The sequence below is a fragment of the Rhinolophus sinicus genome, linkage group LG17, assembly GCF_036562045.2.
Source record: "Rhinolophus sinicus isolate RSC01 linkage group LG17, ASM3656204v1, whole genome shotgun sequence".
Taxonomy (NCBI): domain Eukaryota; kingdom Metazoa; phylum Chordata; class Mammalia; order Chiroptera; family Rhinolophidae; genus Rhinolophus; species Rhinolophus sinicus.
In genome coordinates, this window is record NC_133766.1 from 26,254,790 (window position 1) to 26,279,569 (window position 24,780).

Genomic DNA, 24,780 nt, shown 5'->3' on the forward strand with positions numbered 1-24,780 from the left:
CTATTTTTCCAATAACATTTGATCACTTCATGTCTGTGTCATATTTTGGAAATTCTCACAATATTTCAAATTTTTCATTATTATTATATTTGTTATGATGATCTGTGATCAGTAATCTTTGATTTTATTGTTGGAATTGTTTCAGGGCAACACAAACCACACCCACATAAGATGGCAAACTTAATCTATAAATGTTGTGTGTTCTGACTGTTCCATTGACTGGCCATTCTCCCATCTCCCTCTCTTTAGGCGTCCCTATTCCCTGAGACACAACAATATTGAAATTAGGTCAATTAATACCCCACAATGAACTCTACATGTTCAAGTGAAAGGAAGAGCCACAGATCTCTCTCACTTTAAATAAAAAGCTAGAAATGATTAAGCATAGAGAAGAAGGCATGTTGAAACTGAGATGGACTGAAAGCTAGGCCTCTTGCACCAGTTAGCCAAGTTGTGAATGCAAAGGAAAAGTTCTTGATAAAATTTAAAATTATTGACCCTATGCTGTACTTTACATCCCTGTCACTATTTTTGTAACTGGCAATTTGTACTTGTTACTCCCTTTCACTTTTTTCACCCAGCTCTCCAACTCCCTCCCACCTGGTGACCATCATAGTTTGTTTCCGTTTTGTTTATCCGTTTATTTTAAATATATAAAACTTGTTGAGCATCTATGTGCCTGGCCCTCTACTAGGCATTTTGAAATAAAAGAGGGAGATAGGAGTCTAGCAGGTAAGACACATAAACAAAATCAAAATATGAAGCATGTAGAGAGATAGGGGAACTAACCTAAGTATGAAAGGAGGAATGGAGGAGAGGTATACAGATGGCTCTTAAGCTGAATTTTGGAGGGTGAAGAGGAGCTTACCAGAGAGAGAGAGGGAAGTCAGGGAACTAGGTACAAGAAATAATGTCTACAAAGGCAGAGCATACCTGAGAGCAGGGCACATCCCGTCATGTGGAGTCTGCAGAATGGCTGGAGGGGACAGGCTTGTTATGGCCAGCAAACAGGAGGAGAGTGGCGGTGAAGCCCAGATATTGTCACCAACACATGCTTCAGAGGTGACCCTGTGCAGATGGGTGGCATATGTGGTCACCAAAGAGGCCAAGTGAAAACAGGAATTTTCCAGTGGGCGGCGTAGGAGCCAAAGGAGCCATGTCCTTGGAGTTGGAGAAGCTCGGAAATGCACACGTCCTCACTGCCACCCTCTTCTCAGTCTCACCAGCATAGTCAATCTACAGCTGCCATTCAAATAACTATAACTCTGTTTCTTTCCTGCAGAGAAACAAAAACCCTCTCCATAGGTCTTTAAAGACTTCCAAACAGTGACAGAGGCTTGGCTGTCGTTTTCCTGGGCTGTCAAGCCACACACCACTCTGCACAGGACGATTGTAAAAATGACTCGTACTTTACTGTCCATCTCCCCTTTTCTTTTGACAATATCAATAGTTTCTGCCAGATGGCCATGGTATGTTTTATAAGATCCTAGGCAATTTTACCTGCCAAACGACTTAGATTTAGTATTTATGGTGTTAAGGAGATTAGCTCCTAATTGCTAATGTTAGGCAGACAGCAGAACTACCTGACCTGATTCCTTGGTGCAGCTTCTTGAAGGGACCCTGCTGAATTGGAGAGACCCTGAACCTGACATTTCCTGCACATTAAAAGACGTCCTCACACACTTCATTTGTACATTGAGAAACAAGGTGCTAGATAGAAGCCAGAGCTCAGGCTGCCACTGTCCTCCCTAGTTTGTCTCTATTTGGACTTTGAAAAATTATACAGACATTTCAGGATTTGTTTTTTCATTTTGGCTTCTTTGGCGTTTTGTTTGTTTGGGAACGCTGAGGTAAAAGTGAGGGTCAAGACACTGGATGTGAGCAACTCATCGTCTCACTTCTCTGCTAAGGAAAGTTGGATGGCGATGGAAAGATACTTTTCTTCTCTCCTCCCTCTTTCCTTCCTTGCCTCCTTCCCATGAGCTACCCATTATATTCAGGAATATAAAATGGGCAATGATTTGTCCTGCCATCAAGAAACTTGCCATCCACTTGGAGCCAATGTAATATTGTATGTCAACTGTAATTGAAAACAATTTTTTCAATGAAAAAAGAAAAGAAACTTGCAGTGTCTTCAAGGAGAAAGTGCAGGGTATTCTAAAGCCCCAGTGAAGACCAGGAGCATTGCTTGAATGCTGCTAGAAATGCAGAATCTCAGGCCCAGCCCACACCTCCTGAATCAGAACCTGCATTTTAACCATGCTCCAGGTGACTCGTATGGATGTTGAAGCTTGAAAAACGTTCTATGCCTTCAAAGCAGCAGGCTATGCTCCCCAAAGCATGTAGGCTGAAAAGAGAACAAAGTATTCTGGAATAAGGAAAACCAAAGCAGGTTTTATGGAAACAGCAGCCAGCTTTGACAAAAACTACATGTAAATCAAGTAAGTAGAAAAGAGACTGGAGAGCAAGACTGGACAGACGGCGCATGGGACTATAAAATCAAGTGAAGAGAGAGTTCTGGAACAAGAGTTGAAAAATCCAGGTTCTAGTTCTGGAATTGTCTATGATTTTCTAACTATGTGACATTGGACAAGAATCGCAGTTTTTCATCAGTAAAATGAGAATCATAATACCTGTCCTGCTGACTTCATTAAGTATTTAGAAATATCAAATACATTAATATACATGAAGAAGAATTGTAAGTCGTAAAGTATTTGCAAATGTAAGTTTTAATTAAGAAACTAGAAAAAGAGGGAACAATTGATCGTAACACAGGTTACAAAAGATGTATTGAAATAGTTGATCAAGTTACATATTGTCCATGCTCTAGAATGGTAATTCTCAAACTGTCTCATGAATCAGAAACATGAGCCTATCCCTGGAGTTTTTGATTCAGCAGGTCTGAGGTGAAGCCCAAGAATTTTCATTTCTAACAAGTTCCCCATCGGTGTTGATGCTGTGATCCAGGAACCACATTTTGAGAACCACTGCTCTAGGATTCAGAAGAAAAAAAGAAACATTTTTTTGGAATTTGATGACTGCCTGGTTTTCTATTCTGCCATTGAAAATGTTTTCTCTGATAATTCTTTACACTAAGACCAAGGTATGGAAGTTGACCTCTTCAGGCCTCTAAGGAAGACCTATGGCTTCTTAGGAAAAGGAAGTTGTGTGTGGGAGCTGGGGAGAAGGAGCAGGATCCCTGAGTGATGAGGCAGATTGGGAGCATGTGATGACCTTTGTCTACATGAAGATTTCATCCTCAGAGGCCCAGTTAAATCTCACTTAGTCCGGGAACTAAAATGCCAAAGAACAACAAAGTACAAGTAAATGCAGGGTTTGAAATGAGATCTTCAATCCTTTGGAGGAAAAACCACTCAAAAAATAGACTTTCCTGATGGTCTTTTTTTTTTTTTTTTTGAGATGAGACCACATCAACCAGAGAAATAGAACAGTAGGTCAATTCCATCCTTTGTTTTTTAAACGTTTATTGAACTATGTGCCAGATATAAGTTTTGAATGCTTCACCAGGATGTAATCTTGAAATAACATCCTGAAAGAGTAAATCCCCACGCCCATTCCTCCTCAATTCCTTTTACAATTTCATCTTTGCCCCCTTCCCATTTGCATTCATTCATTCATTCATTCATTCATTCATTCATTCATTCAGCACCTACAGGCCTTTGTAGGTTTGTGGCATGTGCACAGATGATTAAGATCGTGTCATTGTGTACGAGAAAGTCACAGAAGAGCTGGGGAGATGAGGCATGCATATGAACATTTATAATGCAACTAGGAAACCAGTGGTTCAGGTGGGTTGCAGATAAAATGTCAGGGGAGTCCTGAGGTAGGAGAGATGACTACCATCTGTAGGTTTCATCGGGTCATAGGTTAAGAGTCTGGAATAAAATCTGGCAGGGAAAATAGAGTTCTCACTTCCTTCAGTTCTCTGATTTAGCCTGTGAGACTCAATTAAGTTTTCTGAACAAGGCCAATGAAGGAGCCAATTGGAGCTGCAGGTGGGGGCTATTTCATGATATATCAAGAGTCTGAGTTCAAACCCCCTCTAATGATATGTAATGGGGTTTCTTTTTTTGGATATCTTGCAAAGAAATAAAGATAACATGCCTGGTTCCCTGGTCCTTGGACAGGAGGCATTGCTCTTTTGTGGGCTGACAGCAGTATTTCCATCTTAAGGGGACTGTGTTGGTGAACAGTGGGCCTCCTCCACACTGACAGTCAGAGGTGTGATGACCAAGATGTGATACCTGGGAAAGGCTCTGGGCTCCGGGCAAGGAGAAAGACATGGCTTCACAGACCTCATTCCCATTTCTGAGTTCACTCTTTAATGTATTCAATAAACATTTGTTGAGTGTCTATTAGTGCTGGGGACACACCAGTGAACCAGAAAGTCAATGTTTTGGGGTGTGTTTTTTGTTGTTGTCGTTTGTTTGTTTTATGACCTTGTATTTTATTGTGGAAAGGCAGAAAATAAACATGAAACAAACACAAAATGTTAAATAATTGTGTCTATCTACTCTGGAGACAAAAGAGGATGGTAATATTATAGAGAAAGAAGGTCCTCCCAGGAAGGGACATTTCAGGGCAGCCCTGAATAATCACCAGAAACCATGTGAAGGTCAGAAATTCCTTGCTGCACCTGAGAAATTTGACTTGTTTTGAGTCAGTTTTCTTATCCCTGAAGTGGATGCATTGATGCTGATTTCACAAGGTTGTTATAGAAAGTAAAATGGATGGCATCTGCAAAGCACTTGGTTCAGTACCTTCCATGTTTTGTGTCCTCACTCATTCTTTCTATCCTTCCTGCCCCCAGCTATGGGACTTTGCGACTAGGCAATGACCTAAGACTACTTCCTTAGTGGTGGCTCCTCTGCGCTCCAAGATCTCTGATGCTCCAAGCCTTCCCTGGGCTTCAGACACAGACTTCACAGCTCCAGAGGTGAGGAATGTAACGACCATTTGGCACTTCAAACAGATATTGGAAAATATTCCTACCCTTTATGTTCACATCTCAACTCCCAGAAAAGACAGGATTCAGAATGTGCCAAATTGATCCTCATCTCTTTTTTAATGAGAAGTGAGCTTACTGGGTGATCCCTGATGAAACCGTTTGTACATACATATTTTTAATTGAAAATAGCTCTTTATGCGAAATAAGTCAGACAGAAAAAGTAGAGAACCATGTGATTTCACTGATATGTGGTATATAAACCAAAAGTAACAAAAGAACAAGACAAACAAATGAGAAACAGAAACTCATAGACACAGACAATGGTTTGGTGGTTGCCAGAGGGTAAGGGGGGTGGGTGGGTGGGGGGTGGGAGATGAGGGTAAGGGGGATCGAATATATGGTGATGGAAGGAGAACTGACTCTGGGTGATGAACACACAATGGGATTTATAGATGATGTAATACAGAATTATACACCTGAAATCTATGTAATTTTACTAACAATTGTCACCCCAATAAATTTAATAAAAAAAATAAAAAAAAAGAAACTAGCTCTTTATGAATGGTTACACAATGTACTGTTTGTGAGAGAAATGGCCTGGTTTTAACTGCGCATTCTTCACAGACAGCTCCTGTTTGGTCTCTTCTCCCAGGAACCATAACTGAGTTTTATGCTAGGGCAGGAGAGGTTGGCTGTTACCAGTGGGAGGGGACATTCTTCTAAAGTTGATAAAACATTGCCAGGTAAGGATATCCCATTGTCATTGGGGCCCTCAATAGAAGTTAAATGTGCTGTTCTTCTCCCAACTTAGGCATGGACACTTAGGAGGTGGAGGAGGTAAGGGCAGGGGTGGAGGTAAGGAGGAAGGGGACTACTCAGGGCCAAAGACATTTCTGATTTTGTCATGGCTGTAATTACAGAAAAAGAGGAAGCCAAGACTCTTGGAACCTAGGATTTCTGACCCTGAAGTATGGGAGCAACAGATTGAGCTGAACTTGACAGGTATGAAGACAGGTAAGGAAGATGGAAGCATACACTCCGGGAAAAAGGAAAGGCTGACGTTAGAAACAAGTCTTCTGAGGCAGTATACGATTCTGTTTATGAACTCTATCACACTGCTTGAGCTTAACTTCCTGACTCTGCTGCCTACTTAGCTGCCTGGCCTTCCTTAGGCAAGTTGCTGAGAACTGTGAACTCTCGTGCAACACAGAGGACTTGCCCGAACACTGTGTTGAGACACTTGTCTAAACTTTAACCTGGAGTCAGTCATGTCCCTTAGGTGACCCCAGCCCCAGTTCTGAGTCTTTGCTCAAGAAAAAGACATACTGTCAAACCATAGAATACACATTGTCTCAACCCACCTTGCCCAACCATTTCTAGTAATTCTCCACTTACCACCTCCTGTAATTTACCATTTCCCTAGCCACCAGTCCCCCTTTTTGTTCCCATTTTATACTTCTCCACAGACCCCTTTGTATTCCCCAGATGCTCTGCCTTTAAAAACCTCAGTCACCTTTGTCTTAGTTGGAGTTGAGCTCAATTCACACTGGAGTCTTTCTCCCATACTGTCGTAATCTGAATAAGCTCTGTCTTGCTACCTTTAGCAAGTGTCTCATGCTGTTTTTTCTCTCATGTTACGTAACATTCTGAATGGGTTTTCTCAACTGAAAACTGGAGATCATGATAGCATACACATCATAAAGGAAACAAATTCTAGTACAATGTGTATAATGGTATCTGATCATGGCCTAATCATTACTCAATATAGGTTAGCTATAATTATTGTTGTAGCTGTTATTACAGCAAGGGCAGGTATCTTGACTAGGGAGATGATGGGATTCTGTACTTCAGTGTTGTTTGGTCACTTATTAAACCTGGCCCAAAAAGTCCCGAGAACACTGCTCTGGGTTTGGTAAGGTGTCTGAATGAGGAGGAGAAGAGTGTTGGGGGTCTGTGTCTCATGCAGCATGCTCTGTGCTGAGCTAGTTTGCCTACTCTGTTATTCTTCAGGAAAACAAGTTCTTCCACCAGCACACTGTGATGACACAGGGAAAGGACAGCTGCAATAGGATGAAGTGAGTACATCCTATATCACTGTCCAGAGGTCAAATATCTTTACCACTCTTCAGAAGAAACTATAGTTCATTGACACCAAAACTTAAATCCTTTATAATTAAGGATGAAAGCTTTTTCACCCTTAAATTTCCAATCTGTGAAGTATGAGGTAAAGACTTGTCTAGCTGAGAGAACAGTGACTCTGCTTCCTGGTAATGAGTTACCCTGGGGCAATAAACTCAGTGTCTTCAAACCCTGGGAGACCAAGATTCGGCAGATGCAATAAATGAGTCTTCACAGACCTCCCTAAGGTTAGCAGAGGGATAAATGGGTGAAGGATTCCCTTTCATCATCCAAAAGATCCACAGGAAACCGTGGGTCTCTGCCTCCAGAAAGCAGAAGGAGGATAAGAAAGATGGCATTTATGCATGTCATTTGTGAAGGGACAGGTGATTTCTGCTCAATAAGCCAGAAGATCAGAAAAGACACCTTATGATGACCTTGAATTCCCTGCTTAGTACCAGGCTGAAACATGTGGAAAGAACACTCTAGGCTGAGAAATGTGCATTCTAGAGGGGTCTCTAAAAAATTATAAAACTTCTCTCTTAATTCCTGTCTGTCTCTAAAGGAGTGGTTTTCAATATGTGGTCTCAGGAGCAGAGGCATCAAAATCACCTGGGAACTTGTTAGAAATGCAAATTACAGGGCCTCACCTCAGAGCTTCTGAATCAGAAATTCTGGAGCTGAGGTCCAGTGATAGTATTTTAAAAAGTGTTCTATGGGTGTGAAATGGTATGTCATTGTGGTTTTGATTTGCAGTTTACAAATGGCTAATAATGTTTAGCATCTTTTCAACATGTGTTTATTGACCATTTGTATATCTTCTTTGAAGAACTGTCTAATCAGATTGTTTGCCCACTAAAGGGGGGAAAAGTGTTCTAGGTGATGCTGTTGCTCAAACAAGTTGAGAATAAGTACTCTAAGAGATTAGGTTCCACTCATTTGACCTCTGCCCTATCCCCCTGACTGTGATGATTAAATTTTCCAAAAAGCCATCCGTCTTAAGACCCTATTAATTAAACAAGAAGAGATGTGTTCTTGCTAAAACAGGGGCCCTAGGAAGATGTCAAGGAAAGATGAGGGCCAGCCATGCATGTCACCAACTCCTAACCCCTCCTTCTGTCATTGCAGCTTTGGTATTTGGCTTCAAGAGGGTCGAGAGAAAAGAGAACCCAACATCCTGCACCCAAGTGGTGGTTGACATATGGCTCCCGTGTCTCAGATCCTGGTAAACCCAACCTGATTTTTGTCTCTGTAAATCCATTTTACGGTTTCTGCAGATCTGGAATGCTAATTCTCAATATGGCCTTGACCACGCACCTCGTGTTCCCTGCAAGAGCCTGATACAATCTCCCTTCTGATTGTCAACAACAGAAGAAGAGTTGCTGAAGACAGCTGGTGTCTTCAGATGGGAGAGGGAAGTAGAAAACTGGCTGTTACAATTACAAAACTGATTGGCACCAGAAGGGGGCATGGGAGAAGACAGACATTTGTGATTAAAGTGTTAATCTCTTGCTGAGACATTTTGCCAATGTCTCTTTGGGCTTGAAAACCCTCCTCTGCATTGTGCTAAGTGGAATAAGCCACACACAAAAGCACTCATGTTGTCAGAGCAATGATGTCATCACATGTTATTCCATTGATACAAGGGTCCCACAGTAGTCAAAATTATAGACAGAAAGTAAAATATAGATTCCCGGGGGCTGGTGGCAGGGGAGAATAGGGAGTTGTTGAATGGGTACAGGATTTCAGTTTGGCATGATCAAAAAGTTCTGGAGATGGGTGGTGGAGATAGCTGCACGATAATGTGAATATATTTAATTCCAATGAATTATACAGTTAAAAATAGCTAAAATGTTAATTTCATGTGATATACATTTTTATCATACATTTTAAAAAGCAAATAAATAGACCACCCACAGGCCATTGGCCATTGCCTTGGCATCAAGATTAAGTCCTTCACCTGGTTTGGCAGACCTTGTGTGGGCAGTACCCCTCTTCAGCCCCATCTCAAGCGTCTTGGGCTCCCCTTGTGCAGCCACCGCAACCTTCTTTGGGATTTTCAGAGTACCGTGTGCCCTCTTGCCCACACACCTTGTCCCCACCCTCCTTAACTAGTTCAGACTATTTTGTGAGAGTTCACCTTAAGTATCAGAGCCTCAGTGTCTTCCCTTAGTATCTATTTTCACCATAAGACTTTAGGCAACTTGAAGGCAGGGTCACATCAGTCTGGTTTAACGTTAAATCCCAGGGCCTCGCACAATGTCTGACCCAAAGTAGAAACTCAGTGAAATACGTATTAAACAAATAAATCAGGAAATACATTCCCTGATAAGGGCCAACTTACCTGGGTAAAAACCAGGTGGAAGTATGATTAAGGCCAGAGATTCTCAAACTTTCTGGTATCAGGACCCCTTTACATTCTTGAATAATTGTGAAGACCCCAAAGAGCCTTTGTTTATGATGTTCTATTGATTGATATTTATCACATTAGAAATAAAAACTGAGAATTTTTTAAAATTCAAGAATACACCAAAAGCAAAGACATCATCACATGAGTTGACCTTAAAATGCCACAGTACACTCATGAGAGATGAGAGTGAAATAGAAAAATAACTTCTCATTAGTATTATAAAAATAGTTTTGACTTCACAGATACTCTGCAAGGATGTCAGGAACCCCTAGGGGTTCCCAGAACACACTTTGAGAATAACTCTTCCAGTCATTTAAAATGTCAGTGTCTAACTTGAGTTAGTGTGCTCATGGACACTGAGTGCTTGGATTGGGCTTTCTAGAGGCACACAGGCATGAGATTGCAGGGTGTGTGCTGCTGGCAATACAGAAGTCAGTATTGCCAAAGCTCAATAGTGAGAGTATAGAATATCAGTACATTTAGAAAATGTTCATTGAGCACCTCTTATGTTCCAAGTAGAGATCTTTTGGCATGAGACGCTGTGTTTCCTCAAAGAACGATTCCCTTTCATGAAATAAAGACTGCCTATTGACAACACAAGCTTGGAAACTTGGTATCTTTGGTAGCTATTTCTCTTCCTCTCAGAAGTAGGAGGAAGGACAGGAGGCCTTGAACCCCTCTGTTTTTTCGCATTTATTTACTTAATTCTCTCAGGTTGACCATTGGAACCAATGAGTTGATTAGGTCAAATGGTTGACCAATGCAAGTTAAACAAGTTACTTGCCAAAAAAAGAAAAAGCAACCTTCTTGCTTTTTAACCACTCAATTGACCAAATGAAATTCTCTTTCCCTTTCCCTCTCATTCTGTTTGTGTGGTGTTGACGGCCAGTGAGGCATCTAGGACAGAGTGGTGACTAGGACAAAAGAGCGGATAGCATTTGAAGTTTTGGCCGACAAAGGGGTCAGAAGCCAGAAAAACAAACAGGGATCAAGGGACTCAGATAACTGGGGTAAAGCACATGCAAACACTGGGTCTCTGGGAGAATGGCAGGGTGAAGAACACACAGGCAGGCTGGGTACATGGCTGCCTGCAGAAGGCTGCTGCTGTGGAGGCAGCTGCTTGCCCAGCCCAGCTGCACTTTCTTCCCTTTCTCCCTGGTGAGAACCGGCCCTCCTTGAGTTCTGCCTGCGGACCCTGTAGGTGCTGAAAACTGAAAGCAGCTGGCAGGTAGAAGTGCAAAGTAGAGGGAATACAGATCTCCTACAAAGGCAGAGCACTGATATTACTTTGAACAATCATGGATTTATTGCTTCTTGTCCAGGTAACACTATGAGTTTTTATTTTAAATTATATGTTTCAGGTATGCAACATTATAATTTGACATCTGTATACACTACAAAGTGATCACACCAAAAAGTCTAGTTAGTCTCCATCATCAGACAATTGACTCCTTTTTCCCCTTTGCCCACTCCCCAATCTCCTTCCCTCTGGTAATCACCAACCAGTCTGTTCTCTGTATCTATGAATTCATTTCCGTTTTATTTTGTCTGTTCTTTTTCTTTAAGGCTCCACATGTGAGTGAAATCACACAGTATTTGTCTTTCTCCTTTGTTGCGACCTGCACAACGCAAGTTGTGGGAAGGCGAGGGAGGCGGCAAGGGTTAAACTATCATAAAGAGACAGAGACTCAAATATAGTTAAATCACAGAGGACCGAGGGACTCACAGCCTCAAGGGACTGGAGCTCCGATCGGTTTGTCGTGGGTATTTATTGATTTCTTACAATAAGCATCACCAGATGAAAGGCAGGGTCCCGAAATTCTCACACACCATAAAAATTCTTCCAATTCACAGATATCTGTCCCAAAGCAACCGATGCTCATTGTCCCCAGGCGACTAAGGTGGGTGTGTTCAACGCCCTGGGGGAGCAAGTCTCACAAGGTAAAACCATCCCATGAGCTAAGCAGGAAGAGCGATAATTTATCGCTCTAAGAAGTCCTTTGCATAGCAGGGTGCAGGACAACAACTGGGGCATGCATTAGCAGCTTCCCATAATGGTGAGGAGGAGGGGTATGGCTACCTCCTGACTTTTATTATGTTAACTCATGGGGGTCCCAATGGGGTCCTGTCTGGCTTAAGTCGTTCCTCCCATGAGGAATCATTACTCGTCTTTGACTGCAGACCCTGCTTACAGGGACCAAATAGAGAGACTTAGGATAAATGAACTCAACCCCAAAGAGGGACAGTCCCACAAAGTCTTTCCTTTCCTAAGGAAAGATTGGAGGGGACAAACGGCTAGGCTGCTGTGTGACCACACTCCTTCTGATTTCTTTCAGTTAGCATTATACCTTCAAGTTCTATCCATGTTGTTGCAAACGGCAAGATTTGATTCATTTTTATGGCTGAGTAATATTCCATTATATATACCATATCTTCTTTATCTATTCATTCATTGATGGACACTTAGGTTGTTTCCATGTCTTGGCTATTGTAATTGATACTGCAATGAACATAGGGACTTACATGTAGGTATTTTTGAGTTAGTGTTTCTGTATTCTGTGGGTAAATCCCAGCAGTGGAATAGCTAGATCGTATGGTAGTTCTATTTTTAATTTTTAGGAATCTCCATACTGATTTCCATAGTGGCTGTACCAATTTACAATCCCACCAGCAGTGTATGAAGGTTCTCTTTTCTCCACATCCTCTGCAACACTTGTTATTTCTAGTCTTTTTGATAACAGCCATTCTAACAGGTGTGAGGTGATGGCTTATTGTGGTTTTAATTTGCATTTTTTTGATGATTAGTGATGTTGAGAATCTTTTCATATGTCAATTGGCATGTGTATGTCCTCTTTGGAGAAATGTCTATTCAGGTCCTCCTTTTTAATTGGGTTGTTTGTTTTGTTGTTGTTGAGTGTATGGGTTCTTTATGTACTTTGGATATAAAGCCCTTATCAGATGTATGATTTGCAAATATCTTCTCCCATTCAGAAGGTTGTCTTTTCATTTTGATGAGGCCACATTATGTTTTGTACAGGGTACTGGGAGCCAGGTTCTCAGTTTATGAGAGGTTGCCCATCCATCAAATCTAACGGGAAAGGAACAAGCAAAAGAAAAAAAAAAAAGTTACCTGGAGACTCAAGTTTTGATATGTGCATCTTTAAATCAAGTCCTATATTGGGTTTCCCAGAGGCAGTCCCCCAAACAAAGATTTTGTGTAAGTAGTCTATTTGGGAGGTGATCGTAGGAAACACCTAAAGGGAAGTGGTAAATTGAGATGTCGAAGGAAAGCAATAAAGTATGCATTATTGAGCAGATTACCATGATGGACAGCTGGGCTCAATGTCTCTGGGGAACCCTGAGAGATTATATAGAGCAAACTGCAGAGTTATCCCACCCGAGAGGAAGGGGAGATGAGCTATTTATCTGTCAAATCTTTCCAGTCATTGGTTGAGAAATTTCCCAGGAGGCATTGTATCCCTGGCTTGCCCTCTCACCATCTTAGTGGGCTCCCAGTGGCCAGATGGAGGTCAAAGGCAAGGAGTTGGAGCGTGGGCAGTGGAAGCTATTCCAGTCAGTGCTCGTGGCAATGGTGGGTGCAAAGGGACAAGGCATGGCTCCCAAGTGTATGTGTAAGAAAAGCTGGGTGGGTGTGCTCAGTTATCAAGCGAACTCAACATTCCACTCAGAGAGGCATGTGAGATTCAGCCAGGAAAGTCCTCACTACTTACTGTCCTCCTTAATGATCATTCCTTCAATTTCATTGATCAAAAGAGGCAAGACTACTTTTCCTCCATCAGCTAGTCTCCAGCTTTTCCATCTGTTTGGTGGTTTTTATTGTGAACCTCAGGAATGTGTCTCAAGGAATGAGGTTTTTTTTATTAATCATTTCTTTGTGCAAATCCAGGATTATAATGCAATGCAATAAGAATTACACCAACTGCTAGGCAGTAACAATCTGGATAAAGCAATCAAGGGGAGAAGTCAGTGGACAGCCATGGAACTACGTATATCTGTTTGCCAAGTTTGTAATGTATGAGATAGCAGCCTTCTGAAAATTTTGATTTATGTTTCATATAATCATCTATTATCTTAATTTGTAACATTCCTTTTAAACTCACCTGAGGGCATGTTCTTTCAGAAGCTTAATTATGTGCAGTTAGTTGTTTGACAACAGTTTTGGCAAATGGTTATAATGAGAGTAGATCTGTGTGTTTGACAGACAGCAGGACATAGCAGGCTTCTCAACAGGTGCCTCTGGGAGGGGACCCACGGTGTGAGAGAATCCTTCTGCAGATTTCCCTCAAAATTGAACATATTTTTTTTTTTTTTAATTAAATTTATTGGGGTGACAATTGTTAGTAAAATTACATAGATTTCAGGTGTACAATTCTGTATTACATCATCTATAAATCCCATTGTATGTTCATCACCCAGAGTCAGTTCTTCCATCACCATATATTCGATCCCCCTTACCCTCACCTCCCCCCCCACCCCCCCACCCCCCTTACCCTCTGGCAACCACTAAACTATTGTCCGTGTCTATGAGTTTCTGTTTCTCATTTGTTTGTCTTGTTCTTTTGTTGTTTTTGGTTTATATACCACATATCAGTGAAATCACATGGTTCTCTGCTTTTTCTGTCTGACTTGTTTCGCTCAGCATTACTCTCTCAAGATCCATCCATGTTGTCACAAATGTTCCTATATCATCTTTTCTCACTGCAATAGTATTCCATTGTGTATATGTACCACAACTTCTTTATCCATTCATCTATCGAAGGACATTTTGGTTGTTTCCATGTCTTGGCCACCGTAAACAAAGCTGCAATGAACATTGGAGCACACGTGTCTTTATCTCTAAATGTTTTCAGATTTTTGGGTAGATACCCAGGAGAGGGATTGCTGGGTCATATGGTAATTCTATTCGTAATTCTTTGAGGAACCTCCACACTGCCTTCCATAACGGCTGCACCAGTCTGCATTCCCACCAACAGTGTATGAGGGTTCCTTTTTCTCCACAACCTCTCCAACATTTGTTACTATTTGTCTTGTTGATGATAGCCATTCTGACTGGGGTGAGGTGATATCTCATTGTGGTTTTGATTTGCATTTCTCTGATGATTAGTGATGTTGAGCATTTTTCATATGTTTATTTGCCATTTGTATGTCCTCTTTGGAGAAATGTCTCTTCAAGTCCTCTGCCCATTTTTCAATTGGGTTGTTTGTTTTTTGTTGTTGAGTTGCATGAGTTCCTTGTATATTCTGGATACTAGCCCCTTATCGGAGGCACTGTTAGCAAAAATCTTCTCCCATTCAGTTGGTGGCCTCTTTATTTTGTCAATGGTTTCTTTTGCTGTGCAGAAGCTTTTAAGTTTCATATAGTCCCATTCGTTTATTTTAGCTTTTACTTCCATTGCCTTTGGAGTCAAGTTCATAAAATGCTCTTTGAACCCAAGGTCCATAAGTTTAGTACCTATGTTTTCTTCTATGCAGTTTATTGTGTCAGGTCTTATGCTTAAGTCTTTGATCCATTTTGAATTAACTTTGGTACATGGTGACAAATAGCAGTCCAGTTTCATTCTTTTGCGCGTGGCTATCCAATTCTCCCAGCACCATTTATTGAAGAGGCTGTCTTTGCTCCATTGTATGTTTTTAGCTTCTTTGTCAAAAATTATCTGTCCATATTTATGTGGTTTTATTTCTGGGTTCTCAATTCTATTCCATTGGTCTATGTGTCTGTTTTTCTGCCAATACCATGCTGTTTTGATTATTGTGGCCCTGTAGTACAAGCCAAAGTCAGGAAGTGTGATACCTCCATTATAGTTCTTTTTCCTTAAGATTGCTTTGGCTATTCGGGGTCTTTTGTGGTTCCAAACAAATCTGATGATTTTTTTGTTCTGTTTCTTTAAAAAATGGCATTGGGATTTTGATGGGGATTGCATTGAATCTGTATATTGCTTTGGGTAATGTGGCCATTTTAACTATGTTGATTCTTCCAATCCATGAGCATGGAATGTCTTTCCATTTCTTTGTGTCTTCTTCAATTTCTTTTAAAAATGTCTCATATTTTCATCATATAGGTTTTTCACATTCTTGGTTAAGTTTATTCCTAGGTATTTTATTCTTTTTGTTGCAATTGCAAAAGGAATTGTTTTTGTTTCTTTTTCTGAGATTTCATTGTTAGTATATAGGAAGGCAATGGACTTTTGTGCGTTGATTTTGTAGCGCAACTTTACTGTATTCGTTGATTGTTTCTAATAGCTTTTTGGTGGAGTCTTTAGGGTTTTCTATATATAGCATCATGTCATCTGCAAAGAGTGATAATTTAACTTCTTCATTCCCAATTTGGATGCCTTTTATTTCTTTCTCTTGCCTGATTGCTCTGGCAAGGACTTCCAACACTATGTTGAAAAGCAGAGGTGATAGGGGACATCCCTGTCGTGTTCCTGAACGTAGAGCAAAGGGCTTCAGTTTTTCTCCATTAATTATGAGATTAGCAGAGGGCTTGTCATATATGGCCTTTACTATGTTAAGGTATTTTCCTTCTATACCTATTTTATTAAGTGTTTTAATCATAAATAGATGTTGTATCTTGTCAAATGCTTTTTCTGCATCAATTGATATAATCATATGATTTTTGTCCTTTAATTTTTTATATGATGTATCACATTGATGGATTTGCATATGTTGAACCATCCTTGTGCCCAGGGATGAACCCCACTTGGTCGTGATTAATAATCTTTTTAATGCATTGTTGTACTCGATTTGCTAGAATTTTGCTTAGGATTTTTGCATCGGTATTCATTAGAGATATTGGTCTGTAGTTTTCTTTTTTTGTGCTGTCCTTACCAGGTTTTGGTATCAGGGTAATGTTGGCCTCATAAAATGAGTTGGGGAGTACTGTTTCTTCTTAAATTTTTTGGAAGAGTTTGTGCAGAATTGGTATTAGATCCTCTTTGAAGGTTTGGTAGAATTCACTAGTGAAGCCATCTGGTCCCGGACTTTTGCTTTTGGGAAGGTTTTGGATGACTGATTCAATTTCGTTACTGGTGATCGGTCTGTTTAGATTTTCCAGTTCTTCATGGTTCAGCCTTGGAAGGCTATATGTTTCTAAGAACTTGTCCATTTCTTCTAGGTTGTTGAATTTGGTGGCATATAGTCCTTCATAGTATTCTTGGATGATCCTTTGTATTTCTGTGGTGTCCGTGATAACTTCCCTTTTACGTTTCTGATTTTGTTAATCAGTGTCTTCTCTCTTTTATCTTAGTAAGTCTAGCCAAGGGTTTGTCAATTTTGTTAATCTTTTCAAAGAACCAGCTCTTTGTCACATTAATTTTTTCTATTGTCTTTTTGTTCTCTATTTCATTTAGTTCTGCTCTAATTTTTATTATTTCCTTTCTTCTGCTGACCTTGGGTTTTACTTGTTCTTCTTTTTCTAGTTCTTTAAGGTGTAACATGAGGTTATTTATTTGGGAGTTTTCTTGTTTCTTGAGATAGGCCTGTAATGAGATAAATTTCCCTCTTAAAACTGCTTTCGCTGCATCCCAAAAATTTTGGTAGGATGTATTTTCATTGTCATTTGTTTCTATGTATCTTTTGATCTCTCCTCTAATTTCTTCTTTGACCCAGTCCTTCTTTAAAAGTATGTTGTTTAATCTCCATGTATTTGTGTTTTTCCGCTTTCTTTTTACAGTTGATATCCAATTTCAAAGCCTTGTGATCAGAGAATATGCATGGTATGATTTCAATCTTCTTAAATTTGTTGAGACTGATTTTATGTCCCAATATATGGTCTATCCTTGAGAATGTTCCATGTACACTAGAAAAGAATGTATAGTCTGATGTTTTAGGATGAAGTGCTCTATAAATGTCAATTATGTCCATTTCATCTAATGTGTCATTTAGGGCTACTATTTCGTTATTTATTTTCTGTTTGGATGATCTATCCATAGCTGTCAATGATGTATTTAAGTCCCCTAGTATAATTGTGTTTTGGTCAATTTCTCCCTTTAGTTCTGTTAGTAGTTGCTTGGTGTATTTCGGTGCTCCCTGATTGGGGGCATAAATATTGATGACTGTTATGTCTTCTTGTTGTACAGTCCCTTCACCATTATGAAATGTCCATCTTTGTCTCTTGTTATCTTTTTCACCTTGAAGTCTGTTTCATCTGATATCATTATGGCTACACCTGATTTTCTCTGGGTACCATTTGCTTGGAGTGTCAATTTCCACCCTTTCACTTTGAGTCTATGCTTGTCCTTGTAGCTGAGATGTGTCTCTTGGAGACAGCATATGGTTGGGTTTAGTTTTTGATCCAATCTGCTACTCTGTGCCTTTTTATTGGTGAGTTCAGTCCATTTACATTTAGGGTGATTATTGATATGTGAGGATTTCCTGTCATTCTATCTTTAGTTTTCTGGTAAGGCTGTGTCTCCATTGTTTCTTTGCCTTTTTGTTGTTGTCTATTATTTCTGTGTGGTGGTATTCTATGATGTTTCCCTCTGTTTCTTCTTTTATTTCAGTATATATTTCAATTCTGGATTTATTTTGAGTGGTTACCCTTAAGTTTATGTAAAAGAAAGTTTGATATTTAGAGTATTCCATTTTCTTCAGCACGCTTACTTTCTCCATTCCCATATTCGGTTCAGGCCTTTACTCTCCCCTTTTTGAGTTTTGGTTGCCACAAATTGTCCCTGTTGATGGTGGTCGAATAGCCTCCTTTAGTATTTCTTGTAGTGCAGGTCGTGTATTAGAAAATTCCCTCAGCTTCTGTATGTCTGGAAAGGTCTTTATTCCTCCTTCATATCTAAAGGATATCTTTGCTGGATATATTATTCTTGGCTCATGATTTCTCTCTTTCAATAGTTTGAATGTTTGGTTCCACTCCCTCCTGGCTTGTAGAGTTTCTGCTGAAAAATCTGATGATAAGCTAATGGGCTTTCCTTTGTAAGTTACCGTCTTCTTTTCCCTGGCTGCCTTGAGGATTCTTTCTTTGTCGTTGATTTTAGACAGCTTCAATACAATGTGCCTTGGAGAAGGCCTGTTGGGATTGAGGGAACTAGGTGTTCTATTTGCTTCTTGGATTCGAGGGTCCAGTTCTGTCCACAAATTTGGGAAGTTCTCATCGACAATTTGTTTGAATATATTCTCTGTTCCTTCTCTCTTTCTTCTCCTTCTGGTATGCCCATTATTCTTATATTGCTCTTTCTGATGGAGTCAGAAAGTTCTTGTAAGTTCTTTCATTTCTTTTAAGTCTCAAGTCTCTTTCTTCTTCTCTCTGTGTCATTTCCAGGTTTCTATCTTCGATGTCACTGATTCTTTCCTCCATCTGGTCAACTCTACTACCTAAGCTGGTTATTTCATTCTTAATTTCTTCTATTGAGTTCTTAATCTCCAGAAATTCTATTTGGTTCTTTTTAAGATTTCAATCTCTTTCGTAAAATGCTCATGCTGTTCTTTGATTGAGTTTCTGAGTTCCTTTAACTGCCTATCTGTGTTTTCTTGTATCTCGTTGAGTTTTTCAGAACTGCAATCTTGAATTCTCTGTCATTTAAGTCACATATTTCTGTATCTTTAAGTGCCTTCTCTGGAGATTTTTCACTTTCTTTCTGAGCTATCTTGTTGCCTTGGTTATTCATGGCGATTACTGGTTTACTATTTCTCTTCCTAGACATCTACAGGAGTGACTTCTGCAACAGGTTGATAAGCGGTCTTTCTTTTGTTTGCCAGTACTTGTTGGTAGAATGTTTTATTATTTCTCCAACTGCAACTTATTTTCTTCTCCCACACAGTAGTGCTATGTTTTCTCTGCACTATTCCAACTTCTCACACAATGGGGATTCCCTGGGAGACGGGCTTCTCCTCTGTTAATAGTTCGTCTAGGTCACAGGGCGCAGTGTCCCGGTGGGTATCGGAGAGCTTTGATGTTCCAAAGCTCTTCCAGCTCCTGATTCAGAGCCCGTATGTTTCAGCAGTTCTGTTTACTCCTGCAGGGATCCGCCCAGATAGGTGGGGTCAGGGCGGGGTGAGTTGTGAGAGGTGGCCCAGAGCAATGGCGGCAACCACCACCACAGCCTCCTGCTTCCACAGCTCTCTCCCTTTGCTGGAACTAGTTGGGCTGTGAATTGTGTTTGCAGTCCACAGTTCTCAAAACAGCAAATTTTCTGTTGTTTTGATCTGACACTGCTACTGTTTCGCTTCTAGCACCGGGCAGGTGGGGCGGGCGAGCTCTGGGAGGGAGGGAGGCGGCTAGTCTCAGTGCCTAAGGCTCCGTTCTCTGCTCGGCAGTGCGGGCTTAAACCACCGTTTTCAGCCTTTTTCCCTCAGTCTTTTCTCCGAGGTCTCTGCCGTGGCGTTGGGTTCAGCCGTGTTATATGCTGTCCCTCAGCCCTGTGGAGCCCTGGCGGAGCCCTAGCAGTCCGAGTTCTTCCCTCTCCGCAGCTGCGGTAGTTCCGGGAAGCAGCGAGCTCGGCGCACTGAGCAGGTCTGCGTCCTCCGCCCTCCGTCTCCGCACTTCTCCCTTTCCTCCTCCCTCCACTCGCGCGAATCTCCCACCTGTAGGTGATTTCAGTCGGTAGTGGGCCTCTTCGTGTTGCCTGTGTGCTGTGCAGGGAGTCCTTTGTGGAGTTTTTGTTGTTCGATTCGTTGTAAATTCCAGGGGAGCTTTACAGAGGCTCTCCTCACGCCGCCATTTTTCCGGAAGTAGTCAAAATTGAACATATTGATTAGCATGGAGACTGAGAAATCGTGACTTCTTACTCAAGAGGTTACACTTCCAATAAGGAGTGGGGAGGAGAGTATCACTCAACAAATGTTTATAGAGCATTTACTACGTGCAAAGCCAGTGATTCTTTTTTTAAAGATTTTTATTAAAATATAGCTAACATACAACATTATATTAGTTTCAGTTGTACACCATAGTTATTCAACATTTATATACCTAAAGAAGTGATAAGTGCAGCACCACGATAAGTGCAGCAACCATCTGACACTGTACCATGTTATCACAATATTATTGACTATTCCCTGGGCTGTACATCACATCCCCATGACTACTTTGTAACTGCAAGCTTCTGCTTCTTAATCCCTTCACCTGTTTCACCCTTCCCAACCCCCTCCCACCTATTACCCCCCAAAATCTGGTACCCATCTGATACCACACATAGTTATTACAATATTACTGACTATATCCCTTATGCTGTACCCTACATCCCCATGACTACTTTGTAACAAAAAATTTGTACTTCTTAATCCCTTTCCCCTTTTCACTCTCTCCCAACTGCCCTCCCATGTGGCAACCATCAATATGTTCTCTGTATCTGTGAGTTTATTTCTGTTATTTTGTTTATTTTGTTCTTTAGATTCCAGGTATAAATGAAATCACATTGCATCTATCTTTCTCTGTCTTACACTCCACTCAGCACAGTACCTCCAGGTCAATCCATGCCCCTGCAGATGGCAGGAACCCATTCCCTTCTATGGCCGAGCAATATTCCACTGTACATATGTACCACCTCCTCTTTATCCATTCTTCCATCGACAGACACCCAGGCTGCCTCCACATCTTGGCCATTGTAAACAATGTTACAATGAACAAATATATATAGATGCACCCATCCCCTTGAAGTAGCATTTGGGTTTCTTCAGATAAATACCCAGAAGTGGGATTATAGGGTCTTTCTTTGCCTCTTGTTATAGTCTTTTGGTTTTTGTTTTAAAGTCTATTTTGTCTGGTATAAGTATTGCTATTCCAGACTTTTGTTTTGTTTTGTTTTGTTTTGTTTGTTTTTTTGTTTCCATTTTCATGAAATGTCTTTTTCCATCTCTTTACTTTCCATGTGTGTGTCTTCTAATCTGAAGTGATTCTCTTGTAGGCAGCATATGTAAAGGTTTTGTTTTCTTATCCATTCAGCCTTCCTATGTTCTTTGATTGGAGTATTTAATCCATTTACAATGAAAGTAATTGTTGATAGATATGTAGTTGTTGCCATTTTATTATTCATAATTTTGATCATTTTATTTTCCATCTTAAAGAAGTACCTCTAACATTCCTTGTAATACTGGTTTGGTGGTGATGAAATCCTTTTGCTTGTGCTTATCTGGGAAGCTCATTATCTGTCCTTTGATTCTAAACAATAGCTTTGCTGGATAGAGTAATCTTGGTTGTAGGTCCTTGCTTTTCATCACATTGAATATTTTGTGCCAATCCCTTCTGGCCTGCAAAGTTTCTGTTGAGAAATCAGCTGACAATCTCATGGGAGCTCCCTTAGAGGTTACTAGTTGCCTTTCTCATGCTGCTTTTAGGATTCTTTCTTTGTCTTTAACATTTGCCACTCTAATTATAATGTGTTTTGGTGTGGTCCTATTTGGGTTCATCTTGTTTGGGACTCTGTCTTCCTTGATTTCTACGTCTATTTCCTTCACCACGTTAGGAAAGTTTTCAGTCATTATTTCTTCAAATGAATTCTCAATCCTTTGCTTTCTCTCTTCTCCTTCTGGTACTGCTATAAAGTGAATGTTAGTGTGCTTGATGTTGTCCAAGAGGTCTCTTAAACTATCCTCATTTTGGTGGATTTTTTTTTCTTTATGCTATTCTGATTGGGTGTTTTCAGCTACCTTCTCTTTCAAATCTCTGATTCAGGCCTTTGCTTCAATTAGTCTGCTGGTAATTCCTTCTAGTGCATTCTTCATTTCAGTTATTGTATTCTTCACTTCAGACTCTTCTTTTTTAATGGTTTTTATGTCCTTTTTTATGCTTGCTATTTCTTTGTTGAAGTTCTCACTAAGTTCCCTGAGCATCCTTATAACCATTGTTTTAAACTCTGTCTCTGGTGAGTTGCTTACCTCGATTTTGTTTAGTTTTATTTCTGGAGTTTTCATCTGTTCTTTCATTTGTGATGTATTTCTTTGTTTCCTCACTTTTGCTGCTTCTCTGTTTGTTTCTGTGTATTAGGTAGATCTGCCATGTCTCTCAGTCTTGGCCAGGTGGGCTTATGTAGCAGGTGCCCTATGGGGCCCAGTGGCACATTCTCTCTGTCACCTGAGTCAGGTGCTCCAGGAGTGTACCTTGTGTTTGTTGTGTGTTTCCACCTGTTGCAGTTGAGCCTTGATTGTTATTGGCACATCAGTGGGTAGGATTGATCCTCAGGCTGATTGGCTGTGGAGTTTGGCCTTGTCCACAGCTTATAGGCTGCTGTGTGTGGAGCTTACCCCATTGAGTGAGATTTGCCCCAGCAGGATCTGGTCCCTGTTGAGACCACCCTTTGTGCAGGCCACTTGTGGGGCTAATTGGGTGGTGCTCTGCTGTGACCTGCAGCCAACATCCAGGTATGTTGGTTCTAGAGTCTCTTGGGAGGGTCTTTAATGCAGGCCCAGATCACCCACTGCCTGTGACTGGTCAGGGACTACCTGGTAGGAGGTACAAAATGATCCACGGTTGTTCGCAGCCTGTGCTTACCATGGAGGTGCATGGGAGAGGCCACACTGTGAACTGAGGATGGCTGCCACCAGTACTGGGCCTGGGGTAGCTCTACAAAAAGCCAGGACACCACGAGGCCTGCTGCCACCTGCCAGCTCCCTTAACATTCAGCCACTGATAAAGCCTCATGTGGTACATGAGTTGGGTGAAGCAGGGTCTCAGGGAGTTATTAGAGTGGGAAGATTTGTGGTCAACAGGTTAATGTAGACTCTGGTTTGGTGCCAGTGCTGAGCCTGGAGCTACTCAGCAAAATTCTCATAGCACACTGAGGGCAGCTGCTGCCCACATGGGTCCCACAGACTGATAGTTTTTCAAGAAAGGGTGCTGGCTGCTCTGGGAGAAAGTGCCTCTGGCACTGGGGGGCAGGGTCCCAGTGAGTCAGCAGGGCGAACCTGCAGAGTTCACCATGCCAATCAGATTCATATTTGTTTGTGAGGGTGAGGGCTCAACACATAAAAGATGGTATCCACCTACCAGCTGCAGGGATAAGGATCCCACACAGGGAAGACTGTCCTCCAGTCCTTGTTTTGAAGCCACACACCTCAGTCTGGCCCCCAATATGTCTCCACCTCCCCTGAGTTGCTGTCTTGCTGGAGCCCAAGGTGAGTGCCTCAGAGTGAGACAATCTGTGCGAGGGCCATTTAAGAGGATGCCTGGGTTTCCTGCCATCTTCTGTCCCACCCAGATGGTCAGAATCCCCATTGTTTTTTCACAGCTCCATGTTGTGGGGGCTCCTTTTCCTGGCACCAGTACTCTGGGATGGGGAGGCCAGTGTGGGGCTGGGGTCTCTCACTCACTCTTTCATGGCTGAGATATCCCTCCTGGTTCTCAACTATCACATGGAGGTTTGGGACCAGCTGGTTTTGTGTCTCTGCCCTCCTACCAGTCTCTATGTGGCTTCTTCTTTATAGCCTTAGTTATAAAACTTCTGTTCAGCCAGACTTCAGATGGCTCTCCAGGTTGATTGTTCTATAATTTAGTTGTAATTTTAATCTGTTCATGGAACAAAGCAGGCACAATGATTATCTACTCTGCCGTCTTGGGTCTCCTGTCCTTAAACTCAAGCCAGTGATTCTTTTGGTCTCAGAACCCTTTATACTCTTGAAAATTATTGACAATCACAAAGTGCTTTCATTTATGTGTGTTATATCTACAGAGATTTACAAATAAAAATAAAAATGTTAAATACTTATTATTAATTCATTAAAAATAGCAATAATAAAGCCATTACATGTTAACATAAGTAACATTTTTATGAAAAATAATTATATTTTCAAAGCAAAATAATATATTGCAGGAAGAGTGGCATTCCTTTGAATTTTTGCAAATCTCTTTTAAGTCTTGTTTGATGGAAGGCAGCTGGATTTTCATATCTGCTTCTGCATTCAATTTGTTGTAGTATGTTGTTTTGTTGAAGAAAATTTGGCCTCACACAGATATATATTTGGAAAAAGGAGGAATATTTTAATAGCCTTTTAGATAATTGTGGATATTTTTCTTTGATGCAATACCAAACTATACAATAGTAGTCTCTCCCTCCCTCCTCCCTCCTCCTCCTCCTCCTCCCCTCCCCTCCCCTCCCTCCCTCCTCCTCCTTCTCTTCTCCTCTCATTTCCTCTTCGTTCTTTCTTTTGCACTTTTAACCATTTTTAAATACACAGGTCAGTAACATTAAGAACATTCACATTGTTGTGCAACCATCACCACCATCCATTTATAGAACTCTTGGTTTTGCAAAATTAAAACTCTGTACCCATTAAACACTAACTCCTCAGCATTCTTCCAGACAGAGGCAACCACCATTCC

General features: G+C 41.0%; 1 long non-coding RNA gene across 3 annotated transcripts in view; it reads left to right on the plus strand.

Moving 5' to 3' along the window:
• LOC141569348 (uncharacterized) overlaps positions 1-13,873 on the plus strand; it is a 102,136-nt gene extending 88,263 nt beyond the window's left edge. For 2 of the 3 annotated variants that reach the window (XR_012492887.1, XR_012492886.1), the window contains exons 2-4: positions 4,832-4,957; positions 5,890-5,983; positions 8,216-13,873. This is a non-coding gene — a long non-coding RNA (uncharacterized LOC141569348). Of the gene's footprint in view, positions 1-4,831; positions 4,958-5,889; positions 5,984-6,979; positions 7,045-8,215 lie in introns of all 3 variants that reach the window. The other variant, XR_012492888.1, reaches the window with a different exon arrangement.
• The last annotated feature ends 10,907 nt before the right edge of the window (positions 13,874-24,780 follow it).